The 16724-nt window shown below is 37.7% G+C and overlaps 1 long non-coding RNA gene across 2 annotated transcripts in view; it reads left to right on the forward strand.

Moving 5' to 3' along the window:
* Positions 1 to 1802: 1802 nt before the first annotated feature.
* The window catches only part of LOC149216972 (uncharacterized), a 293767-nt gene continuing 278845 nt past the window's right edge, over positions 1803 to 16724 (forward strand). The window contains exons 1-4 of one of the 2 annotated variants that reach the window (XR_016250604.1): positions 1803 to 2165; positions 2277 to 2490; positions 2889 to 2992; positions 3140 to 3247. This is a non-coding gene — a long non-coding RNA (uncharacterized LOC149216972). The remainder of the gene's footprint in view (positions 2166 to 2276; positions 2491 to 2888; positions 2993 to 3139; positions 3248 to 16724) is intronic. The other variant, XR_016250605.1, reaches the window with a different exon arrangement.

Raw genomic sequence — 16724 nt, forward strand, 5'->3', positions numbered from 1 at the left:
AAGAATAGAGTTGCAAAGACAAAATCAAGGATCTAGTGTAACCATTTCATCATCTCAAGGGTACAATGTCCCTTTCCCCTATGTTTAATTGCCAAGTTAAACAAGAACACATTAAAGCATGGGCCATTTTGCTAGGATCTTCACAGTGGATAGTTTATCTCTCAAGTTGAAGCAATGAATGGATACTTGTGACTAGAGAATGACCTTAGGTGAGTAGGGAAATTGCCCAATACTAGCCATGTTTATCCAGATTTGAAGAGAGCTATCACAAAACCTTTGAGGCCATAAATCAACTTCCAAAGCAACAATTCTCATGCTATAGTCATTTTGGTATAAATAATGGTGGTTTTGTTCATAGAAATATGGTTTTTCTGCATAGAATTGTTGCACATAGATTTTTTCACTTTCCAGACTAAAAATTAGTTAAACTATTCCCTTTGGAATAGTTTCAAATTCATACCACCAACAAGATACCCATTGTTATCACATTCAAGGAATAAAAAAGTAACTCATGTTATTGGACTATATAGTACATATTGCATTACCGATTTGCTCGGGACTAGAGGGTAGGTTTGGATTGAAAACTCTGTCATTTTTAATCCTTAAATCCTCATTCAAAGTTGTGTTGTGATCATCAACTTCAACAATGGAGCCATAGGAAGAGTATGTGTAAAAAGGTCTCTTGTGATAAACCAAGCTTCATCTATAACTTTATTTTCATAAAATTTCCTTCATCCCATGCGTCATAGAAAGACTCTCTTGGGACATCACATATCTCATTATAAATAGATCTCAAGCCTACATAATGTTGTTCACCAGCTCGAGGACTAAAATAATTCATGCCACCAACTTTCATGCTCTCTTGGTAATTAGTACATTGTTTAGATTGTTGCTTTTGGATAGAATTCATACCACCATACATCAATTGTTGTGAAAAAACCTCACCCTCAAAAAAGGTTTCATCATGTGTTCCCAACTCTAATGAGTAATTTGATACAATTAGGTCATCTTTGGGTTCAACTCCATTTGCAATCTATGTCTTTACATGATGCCTTTGACAATTTCGATTATCAAATGATCCAATCAACCTTGCATTTGGTTCAAACTTATTTAGAAACAGATTAAGAAACCAAATATAACCTTCATAATTTTGAATCAATTAACATTACTTCTTATATTAAATGCTTAACCATCATTCAAATTCACGTGTTTCAATCCATGTCACCAAACACTACATGTACAATTTGATCTTGAATCTCTAATGTTTGAAGTCGAAAGTGTTCACATAACATTTATAAATGTTGGATAACAAGTTCAAAAGTTTCAATTTGGTCTTGAATCTCTAATGCTTGAAGTCAAGAGTGTTCTCATAACATTTATAAGTGTAGGATAACAAGTTCAAATGTTATGAATGTTGGATAACAAGTTCAAATGTTTCCTTTTTTCTATCTTTTGTAAGTTACTAACACATGTGATTGTGATTCAAAATGTTATCCACAAACATATGACTTTTACTCACGGTCAAGTGTCTCGCTCTCTTAGAGAACTTGAAAATCCCAGAGTCCTAAATGGATGTAACATACAGTGACATGTACATGTTATAATTAAGTTGTCTACCATAGTAATGATTTGCATAAATAAACATTTGCGTTACAAAAATCTGACCATATATATTTTTTAATTTTGAATATAAAAAATGTTTAAATTATTTTTTAATGACAAAAATTAAAAACCTTTTTAAACGCCCAAAATCCTAAATCAATTTCAAAAATTTCCATATAACCCTCCCTGCCCTGAATTTCCCTGAAAACGTTGCTCTGAATTTCCGTGAAAACGTTGCTCGTTATAGTACGGCGTTAGAAGGGATGTCATTGGGCACTGTGTCATAAAAAGCACCGGTGTCAGCGTAAAAGGTGGACATGGGAGTGGGCAAAAAAAGCACCGGTGTCAGCGTAGAAGGCGGACGGGGTAGTGGGAAAAACAGCGTGGAAGGTGGACGTGGCAGAGGGAGACGAGGTGCACTGTGCCAAGAAAAGCAGTGGCGCGGGAGAGAAGACGACCCATTCAAACTTTAAAGCCAAATGTGTTCCAGGCATGGTCCTGAGCCAGCCTGTAGAGTCCGGGAACTAAACGCTAGTAGGATTGTCAAGATTTTGCTTGAGCTGGTAAGCGCTATGTACTAATATGCATCATAATATATAGGTATTGTCAGGTAACATAACATAAATTTGAATTTCTACCAATGTGATTTGTTTTTTTTCAATGTCTTGCGGAAGCAAATGACTTGCAGGGCTGGAATTCGAAATCTCCTTCAGAATTTCTTCGTTACAAGAAATGACTCGCAGGGCTGGAATTCGAAATCTCCTTCAGAATTTCTTCGTTACAAGAAATGACTCGCAGGGCTGGAATTCGAAATCTCCTTGAAATCCAAATTCGTTACAAGAAATTCTGAAGGTTCTACTTGCACCTATGGGCTCTCGATACTGACAGGTAAATTCCTTGCTCAATGAATTCCTTGGGCTCTCTTACGATTCTGATGATTGAATTCCTCGGGCTCTTTTACAATTCTCGTGACTGAATTCCTTTGGTTCTTTGACGATTCTGGTGACTGGCTTGGTTTGCATTCATTCACATTTTGCATGTCCATTGTCATCCTTAATAAGGTTTGGATTATAGGTTTGAATTTATGCAATTTTAATTCATATATTTTTTGTGTTTCATATATATTTTTACAGAAACGAATGGCTTCTGTCATCTTCTGGCAGATTGTTGTGCTTGCACTTTGTGGTTAAGTAGCGAGTGAAGCCCTCTACAACTTCTGCAGACTCTGTTGTTGCTTGATCATCTCACTAATCATGGGGTACCCATTACGTTAAATGTAATTGCAGGACACCAGTCTGTTTTAGAAGAAATTCGATTTTGCAAGCCTCAGATATACTTCCTCCACATTTACCTCGTTCTATTCTCAATTTGTGATGGCCACAACATTCAGGTAATGACTTCTACCATCTTCTGGCATACTTTTGTGCTTGCACTTTGTGGTTAAGTGGGGAATGAAGCCCTCTACAACTTCTGCGGACTTTGTTGCTTGATAATCTCACCAATCGTGGGATACCTATTACGTTAAATGAATTTGCAGGACACCTCTCTGTTTTAGAAGAAATTCGAATTTGCAAGCCTCAGATATACTTCCTCCTCCATATTTACCTCGTTCTAGTTCTCAATTTGTGATGGCCACAACATTCAGGTACTCATGCTTTTATATGTATAGATATATATCAATTTTTGATAATTCCATACTGCTAAAAGAATTAGTCACAGTAGTTGTACCATTTTCTGGTGGATTTTTTCGCTTGCACTTTGTTGGTAAGCGGGGAGTGAAGCCCTCTACAACTGCTGCGATTATTGCTTGATTATCTCACTAATTATGGGATACCCTTTGTAACTCTGTTTCAGAATTACTATTCCTTCATTTTCTCTTTTAGGGCTCATTCCTTCATTTTCTCTTTTGTTATAGAATAATGTAATACGTTTCTTTTGTTATAGAATAATGTGAATAAATTTAGTTTTAGCAAATAGATCAAGAGTCGAATCCAAACTAAAATTGATGACCAGCGCAAAGCCCATTGCGTCAATCATCCACCATCCCTCAGAGCTTTGCCTTGATCACGTTAGACACCTAGCTGTTAATACTTGTTCCTACCTTGAGATAAAACCCTGGCATTGTGGCACATCATTCCCTTCCCTCATGTAATGCCATATATAGATTATTAAACGATATATTATATTAGGCGCCCATGACTAGGCTAAACTTGCGTACCTGGGGCTGAAGGTTGTAGGGTAGGTAATCAAACCCCATTCCGGGGATATCAAAACAGTAAGAAAGATGAAATAAGACAGACTGTAAGGAAGGTAAGCGAAGGAAGGAGGGCGCAATAGACTACCCCTTGGGGTATGATAAAAAATAAATATAAGGTGGTTAGGGTGTTTGTGGTAACTGTTCCCCATGTGTCCACTAGCTCTAAAGGATGTGATTCTGTTCATATGGATCTGGCTGGGCTTGCCTGTGGGAGGAGGGCTCCAACTAATATGGGATTCCAGCCACACTTGAAACTCCTCAATTTTTGTCTTCAAATGAGATTGAATCCAACCTTTAAATTACATATACTGTTGATTTAAGCGTCAAACTCTTATTTAGAGGAAATTCATGAATAGTGAATGATTTAAAACTTTATAGGGATCCGTGGCGCAATGGTAGCGCGTCTGACTCTAGATCAGAAGTCATTCCCTTCCCTCATGTAATGCCATATATAGATTATTAAACATTATATTATATTAGGCACCCATGAGAAGAACGGGAGAAAACCTCAGACAGTCCGTCACAATGGATACTTTACTATTGTGTCGAACCAGGCTTTCTACATATAGGGTTGGTTACATAAAATAATTTGTGCATCCATGTACAAAATCTGGCATTTAGCAATGGTAACAATAACAAATTCAAAGCCCAAAGGCCATAACAACAACAATATGTACAACTAAAAACAGAGGACTATGTAGAGCAGAGCGAAAGAGGGCTAAGTCTATGATTGTCTCCTAGAGCTTGTCCTTCATGAATATCATTCTTCTCCTCCTATCAAATCCGGTCAAATCTGCCCACCATCCTCCTTCAACTATGTTATACCGGGGGAGGTCTACCCAATATGAGAGCGCTTGACAAAGCTTGATCCTATAAAACTCCAATGGGCCAAGGATGGGGTTAACAGATTAGAATGCCACGCTGGCTCAGGTTCTAATCTCCTCGGCTTTACAAAGCAAGCCAAAAAAGCACTCGACAAGGGCTCGAGTTCTGGAAAGAGTTGTACACCTCCTAAATTGAATAAATATTAACTATTTTTATATTTTATTTTATTAATATTTTTAATCACAATTTAATATTTATTATTATTTTTAACCAAAAATTAAATTTAATATTATTTTTAATCAAAAAATAAATTTAATATTTATATATTGTTTTTAACAAAAAAATATTTATTTATTTATTTTATGCTTGCAATTGGGTTACCTTCATACTATAACCACCTAGATGCAGTGTCCCTACCCCCAAGCAAATGGCACATAGTTCTCCAGGTGATTGAACATGAGACCTTTCACTCACATTTATTTTTAGCTTAATTTTATAATATAGTAGGTTTAATTTGTATAATTTATTTGATTATATTAATAAGATTTGATTATTATTATTATTATTATTATTGTTATATTTTACAACATGAATATATGTTTTAATTTTGTGCTTTGCAAGTTTGTTTGCTATTAGGGTTTTGAAGAATTTTGAGCCATGTCGGATGCCCCAAAATATCATTATTTCGTTGGAGGCTTGTCATGGAGCACATTTGGCAAGACTTTGGGAGATGCTTTTCATAAGTTTGGTCATCTCATTGAGGCCAAGGGATAAATGATGGTGGCTGCTAGGGTTTCAGAATGTCACTATCGAAAAAACCCACTGGACTAGATCTGCAATTGGGAGGGACTACTGCGCTGTGGCACTTGCCATCACTATTAAGTGTCCTCACAATAATCTCGATCTTGTGCAATCTAGAAGCACTTATGGGCCTGGTTTGGCAACTATGCACCAACGTTTAGAAAAGAGAACCGTTGTTGCTCATGCACAACTAGGAGACCCTTGGCTGGTTCCTTGTTTTTTTTGTTCAGATTTTTTTCAAGCTTCTCTCTAGGCGTTCGTTGCTCCTTGGGGTTTGTTCCATAGATTTGGTATGTGACCTGAAGATTTCCCTGGTGCTCTGGGTGGGTATTCCCTCTGCCATGCAACACCTACTTTTCGAAGGTAAGCAACTGGGTGGTGGGGGAGCTGTGGGAAAGCCTTCCTCCTCTTAGAATTTTTCTTACAAAGATGTTGCCCATGCTCGACCCTCACTAAAGGCAGCTCAATCCCAAGTGGTTCTTGGTCGTTTCTGGTCGAAAAATCAGAAGAAGTTCCCTCCTTAGAAATCTCTCACCCTAGTCTTGAGGATCTCTATTAGCTCTATGCAGAGTGAACCCTTATATGTCGTTTCAACAGTTTATGGCCCCATTTGGTTGATCTTTAACAATGAATCCACTCTTTTTTTTATAAAGGAACTAGTATTGAGCTTTATCTATTAAAAATGCTGGAATTGGGGCTAGGACCCTTACAATATTCTTTGCTAACCAGATATTCAATGTTTTCATTGATCCACAAAGTGGAGAGTCCGATCTTGTGACAACTTTTACTTCCTATTCTCAAAACATGCTTACTATAGACTCGATAAAAGACCCCTAAGATCATGATGTATTTACATAACTTAATGTTATATCACAAGATTAGTGCTACTACAACCAGTTAACAGTTTCAGACAAAATACCAGGCTGAGGACTTAGCTATCCAAAATTGCAACTAGCATGAGTTCGACGATGTCTCTCTCAGGTCTTCGCCGTTGCCACATTTTGTAGATCATCTCTAGTATTTCGTTCTTCTAATTCCGAGACTCTTAAGTCCAAGAACGTGATATTTGATCGAGTTTTGGCCTTGAAGTGATCCGTAAACTGCTATGTATATTCCACTGGACAGTTCATCACCACTGATCTAATAATATTGTATTAAAAATATGAGATTCTACACTACTAAAGTTTTATTTAATTTCTAGATCTATAAAATTAACTGTAATTAGTGCATGCATGTAAAAGTAAATCAAGCAAAAAAGTAGAGAATGACAAAATAAGGTCACACACGCATAATACACAAGATTTCTGTGTGTAGAGTAGCATGAAAAGGTGTTGCGCTCAAGCAACAAATTTTTACCCCCCAAAAAACGTCGTTTGATACCTCAAAATGCTCTTGGAAGGTTTCAGACCCTGTTTCGCCAAACTAGGTCCCACCGTAAAAACGGTCCCGTGAGCTGATTCCTCCACTTTTTCCACTCCAAATGCATCGAAATGGATGACAAACAATATAATGATCCAATTCGGATCACATCTCCCCATTTTGGGAGGCTTTTGGTCCCTAAAAGCTTTTAGTGAATGAGGTGAGGAAATTTTTTCCCCACCTCTCTACTGTGCCATTTAGATTTGCCTCGAGTTGTCCCTTCAACCCAATATGCCAAAGGTCTTGTTGCCCTTGTTTTGTAGTTCTGGACCTCTTCTGCAAAACTGTATCTTCTGTCAACCCTTCCTGAGCATCTGGTGCCAAATCCTCTACAAAAGGTAGGACCTGTTCCTCTTCCTGATCTAGCATGGAAGGTTTATTGAGTTTCAAATTCTCTACATTTACAACTGAGTAAATGTGCATATATGGTGGTAAATTGAGTCGATTAGGCATTATCACCCACCTTTTCTCGTATCTCAAAGAGGCCATACCTTAGAGCCTTGATTTCTTATCAGGCCACTGCAACCTTTCCTTGTTCAACTGTAGCCATACTCTGTCTCCCACCATCAATGATTTCTCTGTTCTCTGCTAATCATGCCTGTCCTTATACTTCACCTGCTACTTCCGCAGTGTTTCCTATACCTGTAGATGGATCTGCCTGATCTTTTCTATAATTTTTTCAACCCTCAAAGCATCTCCTGTAATGTCTTCGTTCACTCCTCGCTGCTCATATGCAATATCGAAAGGTGAAGGTGGAAAATATCCAAAACAAGTTTCAAATGGGGACTTTCCTGTAGACGTGTGGACAACTCCGTGTAGTACTAACCTTTCTCTAGTGGCTTGTGGATTAGACTAGCCTCATAAGATTAACATGATTAATATGCTCTTCCAAGTTGAGCGATGCTCTGGTTTTGGGAGGGACCATTGTGAAAGAAACCTAGGCCTTATGTGGTGAGGTTTTCTAAAAAAAATAATAGCCCTCCCATTCTTACTTTTAATAATGAACCCTTTTTCCTATATCCTCTCTCAGTTTTTTTTTTGCTTTCCCCTTTCCTTGGCTACATCACCACTAATGGGTCTCTCTAGGTCGTCTTCTCAGGTAGGGCTCGACTTGAGATGGCTTCTTCTTAGATGGGACCAATCACCATGCCTCTCCATTGCCTATTAAGGACTTTGGTCTTGGTTGTCGCATCCTATAGACTGCAGCTATGGGATCACATCTCTAACCATTGCTCTAATGATTTCTTCCACTCGTCTATTGCATTCCCTAGTTCAACGCTAAGATTGTTAACTTTTTCTTCTTTCCTTCATTATTTGTGCTCCAGAGTTCTCAATTCTCACCTCTTTCATTTGCTATCTCAAATAATGTTGCCACCTCTTACTTCTTGGCTTCAATTGTTCATCTCTATTGTTGTCCCCTCTTGCGTATTTGGTTCAGTTTTTTGGTCCTGGCTTCAGTAAATTTGATGTCTCTTTCCTCCACTAGTCTACCTCTATCTTTGCCACCTGTCCTTCCTTGTCCTCTTCTCACCTTCACTCGCTTCTCAACCTCATTGAGATTTGCTATTGGTATCATCTCCTTGTATGTGGCAAGCCATTTACTTTTATGTTGTAGGCTGTGTTACCAAAATCTAGCAGGCCATAGGGAGGGAGAGGCTATGGGTCAAAGAGGTAACTAAGTGATAACAATGGGACGATGTCCCATAGTCACAACAATTAGTGTCCCCAGCGCTCTATGGAATTTTCATGATGTGAGAAGTCCCAATAGATAAACAATAATCTTTAACTGATGTTCTAGGGTTTGAGGTACTAGGTGATGAGGTAGGACTTCCTAAGGGAAGCTTGATGTGATAATATGGCACTTCAGAAGGGTTTTAGCTCCCTATAAGAGACCTAGAAGAAACTTGCACGTGATCTAGCATTTTGTGAATTATCGTTTCTCTTCTAGGGTTTCTTTTTGTGAAACCACCAGCGTAATTGATACATTGAGCCATTTGATCTCTGCTCCCTGAGCCATCTATATATTATTTTATGTATGTATTTTTCTATTCTTAGGGCTTTTTGAATAATAAAAATTAAGGACAATTGCAGAATTTAGTAAAAAGAGATGGTTGTTTGGTGGAATAAGGAGTGTGCCTTATTTCCACTAGGGCTATGGGGTCAAATCGATGCCCCTTTTGAGTTGGTTGATCAATGATTGTGGATTATGGCCGAAGGTGGAACCCCATAAGTTAAATGAGCTCGCGCCTAATCAAGAACAAGTTTTGAAACCAAGCCCTACTAGAAAGGATTATACTTAGGGAAAATCCTTCAACAAATAGATCAACTATGATGCAAAATAAACCGAATCCCTTGGTGAGGAGCACTACGGTATGGCCCAACAAGAAGAGACAAACTCTACCTTATATCAACAAGAGAGATGTGATAGTAAAACCCTAGACATCCCTAAGCAAGTGACCAAGCTTCCTTTCAAATGGGTTGATCTAGTTAGTTTTTGTAGTATTCTTTAGTTATGCACAAATCCCCTTAAGAAATATGTGAAATCAACCAAGAAATATAATTCATGATGAACACCAAAGATTTCATGAAAATGTTTCACATTATGGAAAACTGATTTCAAGAATTCACAATGATCTGCAAACAAGGGAGATTTCTCTATTTATAGGTTATGATCTCAACATCTTTCCTCCTTTTGATTGAAAAAACAAGTGACTTTTCATCCACAATATGCTTGACAATTAAGTCAAACTACAAGTTATTTCATTACATCACCTAAAATTGAAAATAGGCGAGACATCCCACCAACTAGAGGTTAGATTTGACAAAAGGATGTATGAATTGACCTAAGGGTACAACGTTCCATCAAGAATAGCTTGACATTGCTTGAAAAATTAACTTGAGTGGTTAGGAAGTAAAAAATTCCACTTTGTTTGCACAATGTTGCTTGAATGAGGACATTGTGCTTTCCAACGACTAGTATAATGTGGACAACCTCCCTTTGCTTCGTGCAAAGATGATTCAAACAATGCTTTTAGGCTTGTTGCTTAATTTTGACTCGAAATGTCCCTTGGATTGTTTGGAGACTTAAATGACCTTCTGTTTTGCCTCAACATTCCTTCAAATTGATCTCTACATGGTCTAATGGGTAGAAAAGGCAGAGGAAACTCCTTGCCTGGATCCATTTGCCTGCTTTTTGTGTGGTTTAAGGCTTGAACTTTCTTGCACATTAGTTGCCCTTAGTCTATGATGTGTCCTTGACTTGCTTTTACATCTTGCTTACTTAACACATTTTCCATGTTACCTCTTTTAACCTCATTCCTACACCAGGGGAAGTCACCTCGCTTTGAAGGTACCTAAAAGAGGCAAATGGGACATCAAAGGGGGCGTTAAGAGTGCCTTGACTTGGATGTGACTACTGTTGAGTTGGAGGTCGCAAGATATTTTTCCACTGCCTTGAGGACGTGGGTCAGTGCATTAGGGATCTCTAATGCATCACAAACTTTGAGACTTCCATGAAGAATGATGGTCATAGCCAAAGAGGTTTGCATACATATGGATATGGTTGATTTGGGGAACAAAGATTGCATTGAGATAATGGGAAAGTGAGGGGAAAAGTACAATGAGTGATCACCTTTATAGGGCTACTCAACAAGGGCTCCCATAAATCATCAGTCATAGTAGATCATTTCAAATGGGTTGATCTAGTTAGTTTCTGAGTTTTGTACCTTAAGAAATCAATTTGCTGGCTGTAGAGAAATTGTGCTTAACACATTAATAAATATTATTTACTGTCACTTATTGTTTGTTGTGTTCTCAATGAAGGACCTGGAAAACTTGGTCTTTAACCCTTAATACATGTATGACTAGAACATTTCAGAATGCCATTTGTTGATAGATATTAATGATGAGTGAAGAAAGCTTGAAGGAGAAGTTAAAGATAATATGCTGGTTTTTCACAGAAACTACTATTTGTAACTTAGAAGAATTATGAAAATGAGAACTGAATCATACACAATATGCTGCTTAACATAGAAACTACTATCTGTGACTCTTGGAGAAGTTAAAGATAATATGCTGGTCTTTCACAAAAACTATTATCTATAACTTAGAAAGGAAGGTGGAAACTTCAAGTATAGGAGCGCTCTTTCAAGGAATTTTAACTTTATCTACATAAGCAAATAAAGACCTGTAGCTTCATTACTATACTTGAAAGAAGAAAACATAACATGACACATGACAGAGAAGATTACAAAATCATACTCAACAATTCATGGAAACTTCTGATTCTTTCATTAACCAACGATGATATCAGGAATACAGTGGCCTAGTCTCTGGGTTTTCCAAAGTTCCAACGCTTTCTTAGTAAATTTTCCTCTTTTTATACATTGTGGAACAGTTGTTGATCTCTGAAACTACCCCAAATTATTTAACTGCTTCTTTAACTATATGAAGTAAAAACTATTACAGGATTTTACAGAGGGTAAAAGACACCTCAAAGAACACGAAATAACAAGAACATAACTGAATTAAGAAGGAGACGATAACTGCTGGCTTGCTTTGTTAATGTGCTTCTATAAATGCCCTAATGATGCTTAATTCATTTAGCCGTAATGAAATGTGTTTAGCTTGTGTAATCTTGAGCTTACATTGGCATTTTGTTTGGCCAAAACACAAAGAAAACATACCCCTCTGTCTTCCTCTTCAGAGTCGGCTCTAACCCTGATTTTCCACTTTACACAACGAAATTAACGCGAACTTTTGATTAATATGGGACTCAAAAGAGTTAATCTTGCTTTATAAACCTGTCAAATCCGTCCACTCAGCGCTCCGTTGACTTCCATCGGAAATCGCAATCGGCCCGATATATCATTGCAAACTTAACTTTACGCACCCTTAAGTCGCATAACTATGGTAGTGTTGGACTTATGCATAAATCCTTCATATTTGTGCTTTTCCATTATATACCTTTTATAATGAAAATAATAAAATTGCCATAAAACATGCTTTTTTCACTTTAATACGGGCTCCGCACAACTATTAAGGCATACCTTTTCCGATGATATATACCCACCGTAGATCTGCGCTTTTCAGATCAGACGGTCTATAAAGAATTCGGGTGGGACATAAGCCCAAAGAATACCCACCCGAAATGGGCGGTTTTCTCTCTCCACCCGGTTGCTACATGTTGAATGATAAGTGGGATCAGGTGAGCTCCAATAAAAACCATTTAACGTTTTTTCTCTGCCTGAAAACCTGCTTGTAGCTTGAAATTTTCCTTTTCGTATGCCTCGCGGACCCGTCGGGGCTTATAAATCATAATATATATACACTTTGGGTCCGACCTTTCTATTATAATCCTTTATAATAGAAATACATATAAAACTGCGTAAACAAAATATATATGAAGGGCTTTTGATATAGCGGACTCCTGAGGACTTTACAATAAAACATATATATTTCGGGTCCGGCCCGCGATCGCAAATCGCAATCGGCGCTATCAGCGGAACCAATCATACATATCATTGCGGACCCGCTGAACTTTATAAAACTCAACTTAGAGTATTTCGGGTCTGGCTTTAACACTTTAATACTTGTTTCTTTTGCAAATCTGATATATCACTTTGTTTCTTTTGTGTTTTGATTCAGATATACAATTTATTACATTTCCCTCTTGCCTTATCTTTTTTCAAAATATTTTCCAAGTGCTTTTTTGAATGAAACAAAAAGATACATGTTTCAACATGTAGTATTCTTTAGTTATCCACAAATCCCCTTAAGAAATATGTGAAATCAACCAAGAAATATAATTCATGATGAACACCAAAGATTTCATGAAAATGTTTCACATTATAACCGATTTCCACAATTCACAATGATTTCCAAACGAGGGAGATTTTTGTATTTATAAGTTAGGATCTCAACATCTTTCCTCCTTTTGATTGAAAAAACAAGTGTCTTTTCATCCACAATATGCTTGACGATTAAGTCAAACTACGAGTTATTTCATTACATTACCTAAAACTGAAAATAGGTGAGACATCCCACCAATTAGAGGTTAGATTTGACAAAAGGAGGTCTGAATTGACCTAAGGGTACAACGTTCCATCAAGAATAGCTTGACATTGCTTGAAATATTAACGTGAGTGGTTAGGAAGTAAAAAATTCCACTTTGTTTCCACAATGTTGCTTGAATGAGGAAATTGTGCTTTCCAACGGCTAGTATAATGTGGACAACCTCCCTTTGCTTGGTGGGAAGATGATTCGAACCATGCTTTTAGGCTCCTTGCTTCATTTTGACTCGAAATGTCCCTTGGATTGCTTGGAGACTTAAATGACCTTCTGTTTTGCCTCAACATTCCTCCAAATTGACCTCTACAAGGTCCAATGGGTAGAAAGGGCAGAGGAAACTCCTTGTTTGGATCCATTTGCCTGCTTTTTGTTTTTTTTAAGGCTTGAACTTTCTTGCACATTAGTTGCCCTTAGTCTATGATGTGTCCTTGACTTGCTTTTACATCTTGCTTACTCAACACATTTTCCATGTTACCTCTTTTAACCTCATTCCTGTACCAAGGGAAGTCGCCTCGTTTTGAAGGTACCTAAAAGATGCAAATGGGACATTAAGGGGGCGTTAAGAGTGCCTTGACTTGGGATTTGATTACTCTTGAGTTGGAGGTTGCAAGATATTTTTCCTATATCCTCTCGCTTTGTTTTTTTTCTTTCTCCTTTCCTTGGCTACATCACCACTAATGGGTCTCTCTAGGTCATTTTCTCAGGTAGGGCCCGACTTGAGATGGCTTCTTCTTAGATGGGACCAATGACCGTGCCTCCCCATTGCCTATTAAGGAATTTGGTCTTGGTTGTCGCATCCTATAGACTGCAGCTATGGGATCACATCTCTAACCATTGCTCCAATGCTTTCTTCTACTCGTCTATTCCATTCCCCATTTCGACACTATGATTGTCAACTTTTTCTTCTTTCCTTCTTTATTTGTGCTCCAGAGTTCTCAATTCTCGCCTCTTTCATTTGCTATCTCAAATAATGTTGCCACCTCTTACTTCTTGGCTTCAATTTTTCATCTCTATTGTTGTCCCCTCTTACGTATTTGGTTCAGTTTTTTGGTCCTGGCTTCAGTAAATTTGATATCTCTTTCCTCTGCTAGTTGATCTCTACCTTTGCCACCTTTACTTCCTTGTCCTCTTCTCACCTTCACTCGCTTCTCATCCTCATTGAGATTGGTTGTTGTTATCATCTCCTTGTTTGTGGCAAGCCATTTACTTTTATGTTGTAGGCTGTGTTACCAAAATATAGTAGGCCCTAGGGAGGGAAAGGCTATGGGTCAAAGAGGTAAACTAAGTGATAACAATGGGATGATGTCCCACAGTCACAACAACTAGTGCCCCCTGCTCTTTATGGACTTTTCATAATGTGAGGAGTCCCAGTAGATAAACAATCATCTTTAATTGATGTTCTAGGGTTTGAGGTAGTTGGTGATGAGGTAGGACTTCCTAACGAAAGCTTGATGTGATAATATGGCACTTTAGAAGGGTTTTAGCTCCCTATAAGAGACCTAGAAGAAACTTGCACGTGATCTAGGGTTTTGTGAATTATCGTTTGTCTTCTAGTGTTTCTTTTGTGAAACCACCGGTGTAGTTGATACATTGAGCCAGTTGATCTCTGCTCCCTAAGCCATCTATATATTAATTTATGTATACTTTTTTCTATTCTTAGGGCATTTTGAATAATAAAAATTAAGGGCAATTGTAGAATTTAGTAAAAAAAGATGGTTGTTTGGCCGAATAAGGAGTGTGCCTTATTTCCACTAGGTCTATGGGGTCAAATCAATGCCCCTCGAGTTGGTTGATCAACGATTGTGGATTATGGCTGGAGGTGGAACCCCATAAGTTAAATGAGCTCGCGCCTAATCAAGAACAAGTTTTGAAACGAAGCCCTACTAGAAAGGATTATACTTAGGAAAATCCGTCAACAAATATATCAACTATGATGCAAAATAAATCGAATCCCTTGGTGAGGAGCACTAGGGCATGACCCAACAAGAAGAAACAAACTCTACTTTACATCAACAAGAGAGATGTGCGAGTAAAACCCTAACATCCCTTAGCAAGTGACCAAGCTTCCTTTCAAATGGGTTGATCTAGTTAGTTTTTGTAGTATTCTTTAGTTATCCACAAATCCAAACCAAGAAATATAATTCATGATAAATACCAAAGATTTCATGAAAATGTTTCACATTATGGAAAACCGATTTCATCAATTCATAATGATATGCAAACGAGGGAGATTTCTCTATTTATAGATAGGTTACGATCTCAATATCTTTCCTCGTCTTGATTGAAAAAACAAGTGACTTTTAATCCACAATATGCTTGACGATTAAGTCAAACTACAAGTTATTTCATTACATTACCTAAAATTGAAAATGGGTGAGACATCCCACCAACTAGAGGTTAGATTTGACAAAAGGAGGTTTGAATTGACCTAAGGGTACAATCTTCCAACAAGAATAGCTTGACATTGCTTGAAAAATGGGTACAATGTTCCATCAAGAATAGCTTACATCGCTGGAAAAATTAACTTGAGTGGTTAGGAAGTAAAAATTCCACTTTGTTTGCACAAATTTGCTTGAATGAGGAGGTTGTGCTTTGCAACGGCTAGTATAATGTAGACAACCTCCCTTTTCTTGGTGCAAAGATGATTCAAACCATGCATTTAGGCTCCTTGCTTCATTTTGACTCGAAATGTCCCTTGGATTGGTTGGAGACATAAATGACCTTCTATTTGCCTCAACATTCTTCCAAATTGACCTCTACATGGTCCGATGGGTAGAAAGGGCAAAGGAAACTCCTTGTCTGGATCCATTTGCCTTCTTTTTGTGTGGTTTAAGGCTTGAACTTTCTTGCACATTAGTTTCCCTTAGTCTATGATGTGTCCTTGACTTGCTTTTACATCTCGCTTACTCAACACAATTTCCATGTTACCTCTTTTAACCTCATTCCTGCACTAGGGGAAGTCACCTCGTTTTGAAGGTACCTAAAAGATGCAAATGGGACATTAAAGGGTGCGTTAAGAGTGCCTTGACTTGGATTTGATTACTCTTGAGTTGGAGGTCGCAAGACATTTTTCCACTGCCTTGGAGGATGTGGGTCACTGCATTAGGGATCTCAAATGCATCACAAACTTCGAAACTTCCATGAAAAATGTTGGTCATAGCCAAAGAGGTGTGCGTACATTGTGGATTATGGCTGGAGGTGGAACACCATAAGTTAAATGAGCTCGCGCCTAATCAGGAACAAGTTTTGAAACCAAGCCCTATTAGAAAGGATTATACTTAGGGAAAATCCTTCAACAAATAGATCAACTATGATGCAAAATAAACCGAATCCCTTGGTGAGGAGCACTAGGGCATGGCCCAAAAAGAAGAAACAAACTCTACCTTACATCAACAAGAGTGATGTGTGAGTAAAACCCTAGACATTCCTAAGCAAGTGACCAAGCTTCCTTTCAAATGGGTTGATCTAGTTAGTTTTTGTAGTATTCTTTAGTTATCCACAAATCCCTTTAAGAAATATGAGAAATCAACCAAGAAATATAATTCATGATGAACACCAAAGATTTCATGAAAATGTTTCACATTATGAAAAACCGATCTCAACAATTCACAATGATCTGCAAACGAGGGAGATTTCTCAATTTATAGTTTATGATCTTAACATCTTTCCTTCTTTTGATTGAAAAAACAAGTGACTTTTCATCCACAATATGCTTGACGATTAAGTCAAACTACAAGTTATTTCATTACAT

This window comes from Pinus tabuliformis, chromosome 1_1 (assembly GCF_031772625.1).
Source record: "Pinus tabuliformis cultivar Carrire ecotype Pingquan chromosome 1_1, CPIR1, whole genome shotgun sequence".
NCBI lineage: Eukaryota > Viridiplantae > Streptophyta > Pinopsida > Pinales > Pinaceae > Pinus > Pinus tabuliformis.